At 43.5% G+C, this 13,846-nt stretch overlaps 3 long non-coding RNA genes across 3 annotated transcripts; all 3 read right to left on the reverse strand.

Annotated features, from left to right (window-relative positions):
• Positions 1-325: 325 nt before the first annotated feature.
• LOC134219618 (uncharacterized) lies at positions 326-1,395 on the reverse strand. Its single transcript, XR_009981619.1, has 2 exons — positions 949-1,395; positions 326-824 (listed from the first exon to the last, which is right to left on the reverse strand). It is a non-coding gene; the product is annotated as an uncharacterized LOC134219618 (long non-coding RNA).
• Positions 1,396-1,966: 571 nt separating this feature from the next.
• On the reverse strand, positions 1,967-11,438 carry LOC134220660 (uncharacterized). The gene is made up of 3 exons (XR_009981995.1): positions 11,171-11,438; positions 2,299-2,786; positions 1,967-2,239 (listed from the first exon to the last, which is right to left on the reverse strand). It is a non-coding gene; the product is annotated as an uncharacterized LOC134220660 (long non-coding RNA).
• Positions 6,627-8,030, reverse strand: LOC134221069 (uncharacterized). The gene is made up of 2 exons (XR_009982191.1): positions 6,984-8,030; positions 6,627-6,922 (listed from the first exon to the last, which is right to left on the reverse strand). It is a non-coding gene; the product is annotated as an uncharacterized LOC134221069 (long non-coding RNA).
• Positions 11,439-13,846: the final 2,408 nt, after the last annotated feature.

The raw sequence follows: 13,846 nt of genomic DNA on the forward strand, positions 1-13,846 counted from the left end.
TAGTCAATCTCATGATTAGATTCGATTATAATCTAGATCAATAAAGTACGTCACGCAAAAATTGTTGATTTTAAACCCTCCCTCCCCTTTGTCACGCTTTTTGTAACAAACCTCTAAAATGTTTGTATGGATCGTCACGCTGCTCTGAATCACCCCCCTTAACGGGGGACGTACTTTGTAGTTGGTCCCTTTACACAACTCAGGACAAACTGCAACGTCACTACTGGAAAGACCTGCTGCGATAGATGATAATCCACATCTGGTTTCAATTTCTCTTTGTTGACTGGATCTTTCATTTCATCGATGTGTACCTAATCACGTCACCTCGTATTAAATTCATTATTTTATTCACTCACATTGCAACAGTTACGCGAGGTAGCTGGGTTGCATCCTGATATTCATTGAGCGGTCTTGTTATTTGCGTTGTGCCTTCCAGGAGGGAAGCTTCTGTAGTGGGGTCATGAAATCATTTTTAACTTGTCTATTTGTGTGTGAATGTTCCCTATTCGGGTTGTCCGACAAGATTTCATTCAATATTGAAGTTCCAGTAATTACCGCCATCCTCGAACAATTTTGCCGAACGATATCCGAACCTTTCAACTCCTGGGTGCATTTGAATGTTTCCTCGATCTTCGCAATCCAAACGGTCGTACTTTCTTGTCTTCAACAGCAGGACGTACTTGTACAATCCGTCGATGTCTAGCTCCAACTATTTATATGTTTTATTGGCGATCTGCTGGATGTCAGCACCTATCTTGAACATCTCGTCTGAATCGATGCTGTTTGGTGTTGATAATGATACTGTCCGTGTCGCCATAGATAACCTGTTGGGTAGAAAAGAAAAAGAAATTTGATTAAAAGTGTTCAATAGCAAACGCGGTGGAAGGGGGTGGTCAGTGTTGACTTACAAAAAGAAAATATTCAGAAACCTGATATGTTAACACAAACCTGATACTAGTTTTTCCACGGTGGTTTTGGTATTCATCGGGATCTGGTGTAGCCCTAACATCCGCACAGGCAATTGTTCCGGTGACAGACCGGGTGTTTTCATTCGCTGTTTCACTAATTTTCTGCTTTTTCTGTTTGACGGGGCAATTCCTATATTCCTATTTCTCTTGGAGGATCTAAGCGCCGACGTTCTCATCTACTGCATCAGTCGTCGGCGGCGATAACACCTTAGCGAAACAAGTCCGGTACTCCAGGATAATGCTGGGGTAAACTTATGATATTTATAAATACACATAACCGAAGCGAATACGGAAAATCGTAAATATAAATAAAAACAAACACGGTTGAGATTAGGAATCTGTCAAAACTCACAGCAAAACACTTTCAAATAGATTTACCAAAATGTGAGTAAACTACACTAGCGCCTCTGGCGGTGCTGGTCTCGTGAGCTCATCTGGGTTGCATGATTTTTTAATCGGTTCTTCGGGACACTCACGTCCCGGTTATTAGTTCCTGCCTATAGACTAACGCAAAATGAACTCCCCCAAGAAATTATGACGTTTGAGCGGGTCGCATAATGAACGCAAAATGAACTTTTGTTCGAGAAGACGACCCGCTCAAATGTCAAAATCCATCAGGTGAGTGAATTTGATGAACTCCTGCACAGGTCTATAGTGTCTATAGTTAAAACTAAGAAAATTAATATTTTTATAAAGGATACTGGCCGACAACAACAGAATGTTGTTTTGATTTCCGTTCGTCACACACAGCAAAAAAAGTTGTTGAATATTACATCGAATCCACTGCAACCAACTGAATCCATCGGTTGTTTAATATTACACTGCCCGATGTACTCGAGTACCTTCGGTGTAATGAAGAGGTACGATGTAATTTTGATTCAGACGTACAAAATAAATGACGTAATCAAAGGGATGTAAAATAATTTGATGTAAAACAGTGCGATGTACATGGTGTGTGCTAAATTGAATTTTCTTCATTTCTTGTATGAACTCAAGTATTTTTCAATTCAAAATATAATATTGTTTTATTTTCCTTTTTAATTCCTATTCATTGGAACAAGTCTAATACGGAACATGAACAAAACAATAATTATGCATTCTACCAAAAAAGCGGTGCCCGGTGCTCATGCTTCAGATGAGGCTTCTTGGCAGATTCTAACCATCGTCGTCGCACGCAAAGTAGGTGTCCTTGTTGAAGGTCGCCCGTGTTGAACAAGTGGATGATTGCCCAGCGTAGTGGCCGGTCTCAGCCAGAAGTTGTTGTTAGCACCCTGAATAAAAGTGGTTTAATTGAAGGTAAACTATTTCTTCTATGAGATATTTACTATACCTGAGAACAATTCGAAGTAGAAAAGAAGCTCATGAGAAGAACTAGTGGCATACTGTCACATCTCCGAGGGCACGCAGTTCCGATCCAGGACAGCACGGCGAAAGTTGAAAAGCCTACTTCTAACCACTTCCTTGGCGTAACCAGAAAGCCGATGTCGAGGCCGGTGTAGTGCGAATCATTGACACTCCGTTCCGCCCGATTCAATGATTTCCTGCATCTTAATTTCTTGCAGACATCCAGGATCTCACGGAGATGCATCCTCTTTCGTTTCAATCTCGGTGTATTTTACACCTTCCATCTTGGCGTACTATGGATGAACTTGGTGTGATGGACAGTCGTGGAATATAGTGAGAGATAGGTACACCGTAGCTACACTATATAGTCTACGAAGAATATGTTCGTACGCTTAATGAAAACGGCGTTCTGGATTCGACCACCAAAAACAAACGAATTTGCAATTCGCAGGTTACCGTTCAGCCGTCCGTTACCTAAAAAAATAGGGAATACTCTTCACTATCAAAGATTTAAAAGATTATTGTTTTTCAAATGGCATCCTTCTGAGATTCTGAGATTCCGCAGCGAGGAAATCCTATAGGGATTCCAAAGGAAATCCTCCTGAGGTTTTCAACGGAATCTTCCCTGCATTCCCAACGAAATCCTTTTGTTATTTAAGAATTCCGTTCTCTAAGAATTCCAATGGAAATACTTTAGGGACTCCGACGAGAGTATTTTAGGGATTTCGACGAGAGTCCTTAAAAGGTTCCGACGGAAATCATATGGAATTCCGACGGGGATCCTTTATAATGTTCGACGAGAGTTCATTACGGATTTTGACGAAAATCCTTGGGGGATTCTGACAAGCATGCTTCCGCGGGAACCCTTTAGGGTTTCTGACGATAGTTCTTTGGGGAATCCGACGAGCATTCCGATGGAAATCATTTAAGCATACCAAATGAGAATCCTTTAGGGATTCTCACGGTAAGACTTCAGTGATTCCGACGGTAATCTTCTAGGGATTCCGACGGGGAACCTTAAGAAATTCAAACAGATGTCCTTTAGGGATTCAAAAGGAAATCCTTTAAAGATTCTGACGGTAATCTTTTGGGGATTCCAACGGTTATATTTTAGGTATTTCGACGGGGAACCTTGAGGGATTCCATATGGATGGCTCCAACTGGCTCCAACTTTTTTATGGCTCCAACTGGAATCCCTTTTAGATTCCGAAGGAAATCTTTCAGGGACTCCGATCGGAATCCTGTAGGGGCCTCAATGGGAATCTTTCAGAGATTCCAACTGGACAGCTTTAAGAATCCCGGCAGTAAAGGGATTCCGAGGGGAATCCTTTAGGGATTCCGAGGGGAATCCTTTAGGGATTCCGAGGGGAATCCTTTAGGGATTCCGAGGGGAATCCTTTAGGGATTCCGAGGGGAATCCTTTAGGGATTCCGAGGGGAATCCTTTAGGGATTCCGAGGGGAATCCTTTAGGGATTCCTGAGGAATCCTTTAGGGATTCCGAGGGGAATCCTTTAGGGATTCCGAGGGGAATCCTTTAGGGATTCCGAGGGGAATCCTTTAGGGATTCCGAGGGGAATCCTTTAGGGATTCCAAGAGGAATCCTTTAGGGATTCCAAGAGGAATCCTTTAGGGATTCCAAGGGGAATCCTTTAGGGATTCCAAGAGGAATCCTTTAGGGATTCCGAGGGGAATCCTTTAGGGATTCCGAGGGGAATCTTTTACGGATTCCGTGGGGAATTCTTTAGGGATTCCGAGGGGAATCCTTTAGGGATTCCGAGGAATCCTTCAGGGATTCCGAGGGAATCCTTCAGGGATTCGAGGAATCCTTCAGGGATTCGAGGGAATCCTTCAGGGATTCCGAGGAATCCTTCAGGGATTCCGAGGGGAATCCTTCAGGGATTCCGAGGGGAATCCTTCAGGGATTCTGAGAGGAATCCTTCAGGATTCCGAGGAATCCTTCAGGGATTCCGAGGAATCCTTCAGGGATTCCGAGGGAATCCTTCAGGATTCGAGGGAATCCTTCAGGATTCCGAGGAATCCTTCAGGATTCCGAGGAATCCTTCAGGGATTCCGAGGAATCCTTCAGGATTCGAAGGAATCCTTCAGGATTCCGAAGGAAATCCTTCAGGGATTCGAAGGGAATCCTTCAGGATTCCGAAGGAATCCTTCAGGATTCCGAAGGAATCCTTCAGGGATTCCGAAGGGAATCCTTCAGGGATTCCGAAGGAATCCTTCAGGATTCCATAGGGAATCCTTCAGGGATTCCGAAGGGAATCCTTCAGGATTCCGAAGGAATCCTTCAGGGATTCCGAAGGGAATCCTTCAGGATTCGAAGGGAATCCTTCAGGGATTCCGAAGGAATCCTTCAGGATTCCGAAGGAATCCTTCAGGGATTCCGAAGGGAATCCTTCAGGATTCCGAAGGAATCCTTCAGGGATTCCGAAGGAATCCTTCAGGATTCCGAAGGAATCCTTCAGGGATTCCGAAGGAATCCTTCAGGAATTCCGAAGGAATCCTTCAGGATTCCGAAGGGAATCCTTCAGGGATTCCGAAGGAATCCTTCAGGATTCCGAAGGAATCCTTCAGGGATTCCGAAGGAATCCTTCAGGGATTCCGAAGGAATCCTTCAGGGATTCGAAGGGAATCCTTCAGGGATTCGAAGGAATCCTTCAGGGATTCCGAAGGAATCCTTCAGGGATTCGAAGGAATCCTTCAGGGATTCCGAAGGGAATCCTTCAGGATTCCGAAGGGAATCCTTCAGGGATTCCGAAGGGAATCCTTCAGGATTCCAAGGAATCCTTCAGGATTCCGAAGGAATCCTTCAGGATTCCGAAGGGAATCCTTCAGGATTCGAAGGAATCCTTCAGGGATTCCGAAGGAATCCTTCAGGATTCCGAAGGAATCCTTCAGGGATTCCGATGGGAATCCTTCAGGATTCCGAAGGAATCCTTCAGGATTCCGAAGGAATCCTTCAGGGATTCCGAAGGGAATCCTTCAGGGATTCCGAAGGAATCCTTCAGGGATTCCGAAGGAATCCTTCAGGATTCCGAAGGAACCTTCAGGATTCCGAAGGAATCCTTCAGGGATTCCGAAGGAATCCTTCAGGGATTCCGAAGGGAATCCTTCAGGATTCCGAAGGAATCCTTCAGGGATTCCGAAGGAATCCTTCAGGATTCCGAAGGAATCCTTCAGGATTCCAAGGAATCCTTCAGGATTCCGAAGGAATCCTTCAGGGATTCCGAAGGGAATCCTTCAGGGATTCCGAAGGGAATCCTTCAGGATTCCGAAGGAATCCTTCAGGATTCCGAAGGAATCCTTCAGGATTCCGAAGGGAATCCTTCAGGATTCCGAAGGGAATCCTTCAGGGATTCCGAAGGGAATCCTTCAGGGATTCCGAAGGGAATCCTTCAGGGATTCCGAAGGGAATCCTTCAGGGATTCCGAAGGGAATCCTTCAGGGATTCCGAAGGGAATCCTTTAGGGATTCCGAAGGGAATCCTTCAGGGATTCCGAAGGGGATTCCTCCAGGGATTCCTCCAGGGATTCCGAAGGGAATCCTTCAGGGATTTCGAAGGGAATCCTTCAGGGATTCTGAAGGGAATCCTTCAGGGATTCTGAAGGGAATCCTTCAGGGATTCCGAAAGGAATCCTTCAGGGATTCCGAAGGGAATCTTCCAGAGATTCCGAAGGGAATCCTTCAGGGATTCCAAAGGGAATCCGTTAGGGATTCCGAAGGGAATCCTTTAGGGATGCCGATGGGAATCGTTCAAGGATTTCAACGGGAATGCTTTAGTTATTTCAACGGGAATTCTTTAGTTATTTCAACTGGTATCCTTTTGGGATTCTTACGGAAATTCTTTAGGGATATATGGGGGGAAAACCGCTGACTAATTCTCGAGGTGTGAGCCCGCATAATTCTGGACTGTTACATGACTGTCTCTTATATAATTCAAAACCATTCCAAACAATACCTGTACAACAGTATACGAATAATCTATCGCAACAATACGTCTACACTACCCCAGATTGTTTCAACAGTATGATAAATGGTATTTCACCAATTTACAATATGTGGAAAGGGCGGTTAAGTTATGTTACTATAAAAAATCGGTCATTTTCCCGAACAAAATTTTCCACATATTATACAACATAATGTTGAGATATCATCCACTTTAGGAGATTCGAACAATAAGTCTTATTTTGAAGTTATAATTGAAGTATATCAGGAGAATTTGTGCAACGGTACCCCTTGCGTTTAATTATTGCTTTAGATAATTATTTTCAATTTCTTTCAAATTAATAATATATGACATCTTTATACAGATTATTTTATATTATAATTGAAAATTTAATTATAAATTAAAACCATTGTACCGTTGGTGCTTTGCGTACCTGAAGGAATAAAATAGACTCCATCTCGCGGTTCTCAGCCTCTTTCTCAGCAACGCCTATCCCTATACCTCCCGTGGTGCTGGCCGGGGTACGAGCAACCTTAGGGAGCCTCGGGTAACCAACCCCGGTGGGAACTATGGTTGTACGGTGACACCGGAAATTTAGGTGGAATGGTCCTCAGAAATTTAGGGAGCTTGTGTCAGGCCCTGGTAGCCAGCCTTGAAAACAATCAATGAATAATCAGCAAGAGAATAATATATGCCATTTAATCAAACTTACCATTAATCATTTCATTCGCAGTAGCACACTGTACCGACGAACGAGAACTGTCCATGGTTTAGGAGAAATTCCTCGGTTTATTCTGCAGAAGCTGCAGGTTAGTTAGATTTTCCGCTGATAAATATTCGTTGTTATGCTTTTGCTGATGCAGCTCGCCAACCGAAAGTCCGCATGCACTGCTCGCCGTCGTGGTAAGACTGTTGGACCTTCGGGTTTTCAGCAGGCCGCTTCCATCCATATTGAAGTCTCCAATAAGAGGAACTTGCTGGAAATCACTTATGTTGGCATCGAACGAAACACGATTTTTGCTGCTACCGCTGCGAACTCCAGCAGAAACAGCCGCATTTGTCCCACCGGGAGTGCAAGAGCTGGTGGCACTGGTCGATGCTGCTACGGCAGTTGCAGCGCGGGCCAGATAGTTGAACTCCTCTTCGTTATCGTAATCACAATCGTAGTCGAATATTTCGGATCCATTTTTGCTCAGAGGATTATTGTGATTATCGGTTCTAAGAAGCTCAGATGATTATCGTCGCTCGAGTCCAGATCCGAGAGCACCACGGTGTGGACACCGAAACCGCCGCCACCGTTCATGTTCAAACTGCCGCCATTAGCACTGCTTCCCAGGAGCTTACCAGAGGCTTGACTAGAAGATGCAATCAGGTGATGGTGTTTGCTGGAGTTGTTGGTCGCGGTGCCGGCACTGCTGCTATTCCAAATGGATTTAAAACTACCCTGCGGGGGTGTGTAACTAAATGTGACTGGCACGAATTACTTGATTGACACATTCTCCACGCTACCGATACTCCGAACGGCACTGCCGGAATTCCCATTGCCATCCCCGATGGTGCTGCTGCTGCTTCCACTGCTCCCGCCACCATTCTTCTGCTGTTTGCCTACCACATCCGTGCACCAGTCCAAATTGGCCAGCAGTTTGGTGGTCTTCAGCAGCTGCGAGGAAGTGCTATCGAGACAGGAACTAGAGCTGGAACTGCTGCAGCCGGCTTGGCTGAGACTCTGCTGCGACTTGGACAGAGCATTCGGTAGAAATCTCACACCACACACTACACGGGTTTTGAAATAAACTTCTTTTAAACAAAAAAAAATACGGTGCACGGATGGAAAATGTCAAAACAAAAATGATAGACGGATTATATATAATCATTCATTAATTGTTCTCTGAACTTTAACCATATGTATTGTTGTGCAAATGATGTAGTTCATAATCCAATCCCTAAAGGATTCTCGTCGCAATCCCTAAAGGATTCCCGTGGGAATCCCTAAAGGATTCCCGTCGGAATCCCTAAAGGATTCCCGTTGGAATCCCTAAAGGATTCCCGTCGGAACCCCTAAAGAATTCCCGTCGGAATCCCTAAAGGATTCCCGTCGCAATCCCTAAATGATTCCCCTCGGAATCCCTAAAGGATTCCCCTCGGAATCCCTAAAGGATTCCCCTCGGAATCCCTAAAGGATTCCCCTCGGAATCCCTAAAGGATTCCCCTCGGAATCCCTAAAGGATTCCCCTCGGAATCCCTAAAGGATTCCCCTCGGAATCCCTAAAGGATTCCCCTCGGAATCCCTAAAGGATTCCCCTCGGAATCCCTAAAGGATTCCCCTCGGAATCCCTAAAGGATTCCCCTCGGAATCCCTAAAGGATTCCCCTCGGAATCCCTAAAGGATTCCCCTCGGAATCCCTAAAGGATTCCCCTCGGAATCCCTAAAGGATTCCCCTCAGATTCCCCTCGGAATGCCTAAAGGATTCCCGTCGGGATCCCTGAAGCATTCCCGTCGGAATCCCTAAAGGATTCCCGTCGGAATCCCTAAAGGATTCCCGTCGGAATCCCTAAAGGATTCCCGTCGCAATCCCTAAAGGATTCCCGTCGCAATCCCTAAAGGATTCCCGTCGCAATCCCTAAAGGATTCCCGTCGCAATCCCTAAAGGATTCCCGTCGCAATCCCTAAAGGATTCCCGTCGGAATCCCTAAAGGATTCCCGTCGGAATCCCTAAAGGATTCCCCTCGGAATCCCTAAAGGATTCCCCTCGGAATCCCTAAAGGATTCCCCTCGGAATCCCTAAAGGATTCCCCTTCGAATCCCTAAAGGATTCCTTCGAATCCCTAAAGTTCCTTCGGAATCCCTAAAGGATTCCCTTCGAATCCTAAAGGATTCCTTCGAATCCCTAAAGGATTCCCTTCGGAATCCCAAAGGATTCCTTCGGAATCCCTAAAGGATTCCCTTCGAATCTAAAGGATTCCTTCGAATCCCTAAAGGATTCCTTCGAATCCCTAAAGGATTCCTTCGAATCCCTAAAGGATTCCCTTCGAATCCCTAAAGGATTCCTTCGAATCCCTAAAGGATTCCCTTCGAATCCCTAAAGGATTCCTTCGGAATCCCTAAAGTTCCCTTCGGAATCCTAAAGGATTCCCTTCGAATCCCTAAAGGATTCCCTTCGAATCCTTAAAGGATTCCCTTCGAATCCCTAAAGGATTCCTTCGAATCCCTAAAGGATTCCCTTCGAATCCCTAAAGGATTCCCTTCGAATCCCTAAAGGATTCCCTTCGAATCCCTAAGCGATTCCTTCGAATCCCTAAAGGATTCCCTTCGAACCTAAAGGATTCCCTTCGAATCCTAAAGGATTCCTTCGGAATCCCTAAAGGATTCCCTTCGGAATCCCCAAAGGATTCCTTCGAATCCCTAAAGGATTCCTTCGAATCCCTAAAGGATTCCTTCGAATCCTAAAGGATTCCCTTCGAATCCTTAAAGGATTCCTTCGAATCCTAAAGGATTCCCTTCGAATCCCTAAAGGATTCCTTCGAATCCTAAAGGATTCCCTTCGGAATCCTAAAGATTCCTCCGAATACCTAAAGGATTCCCCTCGGAATACCTAAAGGATTCCCCTCGGAATACCTAAAGGATTCCCCTCGGAATACCTAAAGGATTCCCCTCGGAATACCTAAAGGATTCCCCTCGGAATACCTAAAGGATTCCCCTCAGATTCCCCTTGGAATGCCTAAAGGATTCCCGTCGGGATACCTGAAGCATTCCCGTCGGAAACCCTAAAGGATGCCCGTCGGAATCCCTAAAGGATTTCCGTCGGAGTCCCTAAAGGATTCCCGTCGGTATCCCTAAAGGATTCACGTCGGAATCCCTGAAGGATTCCCGTCGGGATCCCTGAAAGATACCCGTCGGAATCCCAGAAGATTCCCTTCGAATTGCCTCAAGGATTTCCGCCGGAATCCTTGAAGGAATGCCGTCGGAATTCCTATGAAATAGACGTCAGAATCTCTAAACAATTCCCGTAAGAATCCCTGAAGGATTCCCGTCGGAATCCCTGAAAGATACCCGTCGGAAACCCTAAAGAATTCTCGTTGGAATCGTCGAAGGATTTCCGTCGGAATCTCTAAAGGATTCCCGTCGGAATCTCTAAAGAATTCCCGTAGGAATCCCTAAATAATTCACATCGGAATCCCTGAAAGATACCCGTCGGAAATCATAAAAAAATCACGTTGGAATCTTCAAAGGATTTCCGTCGGAATCTCTAAAGAATTCCCGTCGGAATCTTTAAAGAATTCCCGTCGGAATCTCTAAAGAATTCCCGTCGGAATCTCTAAAGAATTCCCGTCGGAATATCTAAAGAATTCCCGTTGGAATCGCTAAAGGATTCCGTATGAATCTCAGTCAAGCTGATTAAGCTCAGTCAAGCTGATTAAGCGAAAAACGTACTCTTAAAGGAACATTTGGTTACTTGGGTTACCGTCGCATCGGAGTTTCTAAAGTATTCCCGTCAAAATCCCTTAAGTAAATCCGTCGAAATTTCCAAGAGTCCCATAGAACTGCTCGACGAATCTCTTCGGTATCTCTTAAGGATTCTCATCGTCATCTCTGCAGGATTCCCGTCGGTATCCATATAGGATTCCCATCGCAATCCTTTAAGAATTCCCGTCGGAATCCCTGAAGGATTTCCGTCGAAAAAAAAAAAAAATCTAAAATCTTCCCGTTGCAATCCCTAAAGGACTAATTATCTCTTTGGAATCCTAAAAATTCGCGTTGAAATCGTCACAAGATTTGCATCGGATATTGGCAAAAATTCTCATTGGCAGTCCTGAAGGATTCCCTTCGGCATTCCTTTGAAAATAATTGATTATACATTCCATCTCTCGGATAACACTGATAGTTAAACTTTCACTTACCTCACTCCAATTCAGATTTCTTAATTTGCAGTTCCTACTCTTGACAGGAACATTCGACGAATGTGCTGCGAGATCGCTTCCCTCGTATTTGCAAGGAAGCTTCTGTGAGATCCGTTCACAATATCTTTATTCCTCGGCAGAACAGTAGCTACTTCGGCTCTGCAGGGTACAATTAGATTCGTTTCGTCATGATTTTGATAACGAATCCTGAATCTGAAGAGTGGCCGCGGAGTGCCTTATCGCCGATCAACTATTACTACGTCGCGTAAATTTCGCTCCATGAAATCCGCATCCGCATTGAGGAATCTTCAACGATGTTGGAATGGGACCGAAAATCACTAGATAAAGGAAAAACAAAAGGGGTAAAAATATCGTTAGATAAAATGTATAAAAATCTCTCAATTAGGCGTTTTTTAGCAATAAATACTTAATACTTACTAGTTCTCTTTCTGCTCTATGGCGTGGGATTCGATTTAGATGCGATGAAGGACAAATTTCATTGTAATTTTGATTTTAAAAACTAATTTTCACCAAAACAGCACAAAAGGCACAAAACGAATCGCCAAGATGGCAGCTGCAAACGCCACCAGCCTGCCAGGCGCAGTCATTAATTACGCAGTGTTGCGAGAAAAGCACATAATTTTTAATGTGATATTACACTCGATTTGTGTAATAGCACATAACAATATCTGACACGCTGGGTTGCATGTTTTACTGTGTAATATTAAATGTATTAACATTATAATATCACACAAATGTAACGGAATGAGAAAGAATGAATCCGTTAAACTGTAATTTCCAGGCGACGTGATATTACATTCAAAAGGATGTCAATTTGCATCTAAATTTTGCTATTACATCGGAAAATCGGTACATCGTTCAAATTACGTCGATGCACTTTACAATTTTTGTTGCTGTGCACTGCACTAAAAAGAAATCTCACAATGGATAGTTTGCATTTCAATTTGTCCAAAAATAATGTGAATGTGAGATATATTTTAAAGTTTTCCAAATTTTGTTTTAATGTATTTAATAAACTATCAGATATCAAAATTTGAATGAATTTAGAAATGAAGTGTTTGCTGTTGAATACATGTATTGGAAGCAATCGGCTTTTTACAAATTAATAATTATTAATCTTGATTAAATTTGGCCTCCAGAAAGGCCAGTGTTCTTGCAAACCGTTTTCCCCCCTCTGTTATGTTCAGCAAGTCCCGTTGAGATTCTCTAATTTGACACTTCTACAGTTCTCGATTTGAAAGAAAGAACTTTTAGATTTACGGTAACACGAAATGCAAAACACTTTTAAATTAAACAAATAACTTTCGTTTTAGCAAAAATAGCTTTTATATTCAACAAAATGTAGCACTTTTTGATTATAGAGTGCCATATATTCAATAAAACAATTTTTATTTTTTGTGTGCAGATTCAGAATATGTAAAAACATCGATACCCCTAAACAACCCAATTATACAGTGAACGTTCGCTGGTTGGGTTTTTTCTAGTTAAGGCGCTTTTTAGTTGGGGGTTCGCTAATTGGGGTGAAACCCAATTAAAAAGCAGCTAAACGTCAGAATGTGATGTCAAAAACGCGTTGACGTTTTGTTTCCGTGTTTGGCGGGATCGATATTTCCTGGCGCGTAAAATTTTCCTTTGATCAATGCAAAAAGTAAACAACATTGACGCTTGTCAAAACGCCCCAATTAGCGAACGGCATTCGCTAGTTGGGGTGAGGTCGTGCAAAGGATATTTTAGTTACTAGATAAAGATTGTCGCTCCGGTTCTCTTTGTTCTGCTGTCCGAAACATGTGTGGTACATACCTGTCAAATCGTATGGATTTTCCTTCTTTGACATTTAGCTTCCCTATCCTCGCCAGCAAAAGATGTTCCGGACAGCGACGACAGCGACATTATTTATCTAGTAACTAAAATATCTTTTGGTCGTGCCCCAATGGTCCAATGCACCGAGTTCATCATTGACGTTTAAGCGGTGCGCTGTTTACTAAGAATGAATACTTTTTCATTCATCGAGTTCATTCAAGTGTTCATTTTTAGTAAACAGCGCATCGCTCAAACGTCATTGTGTTCATTCGGTGCATTGGACCATTAGCGAACGATTATTGTCAAATTTTCTGGATATGATACACTGCGCGGCGTTTGTAATGTTCCCAAATGGGTACTACTTGCACAAAACTTCACGCGGTGAATGGCTGTCGAAAGGTACGGCCGCGGCAAACGATACACCGCAATGCTATTCACCCATAAGAATCAAGTAAACGGGCTGCAGAAAGCGCGGCGGTACCTTTCATGAAGGGTTCACCGCGTGCAATTTTGAGAAAATCAGGCAATACTGTATTTTAATATTAGGGTCTGTCTCAATTGGATAATTAAACTGAAATTAAACTTAAAAGTGACATTTCAATAATTATCAAATAACCCTGCTCGCAGAGCAAGATTACTTTTGACAGATATCGAATCATTTTCCATCGATGTCCTATTGGAATTGCTGGGTAGCACCAGCCATTCTTATGACGGGGTGATTTTTTAATTTTCGAACTGTCACTTTTAAGTTTAATTCTCCAAATGAGACAGACCCTTAGTAGTTGTTTACGTCAAAAGTATTGCGGATCTTTTCAAAATTTTCCATTTTGCGGATTCCGCGAAGTTCTTCCGCAG

Source organism: Armigeres subalbatus, chromosome 3, assembly GCF_024139115.2.
Source record: "Armigeres subalbatus isolate Guangzhou_Male chromosome 3, GZ_Asu_2, whole genome shotgun sequence".
NCBI lineage: Eukaryota > Metazoa > Arthropoda > Insecta > Diptera > Culicidae > Armigeres > Armigeres subalbatus.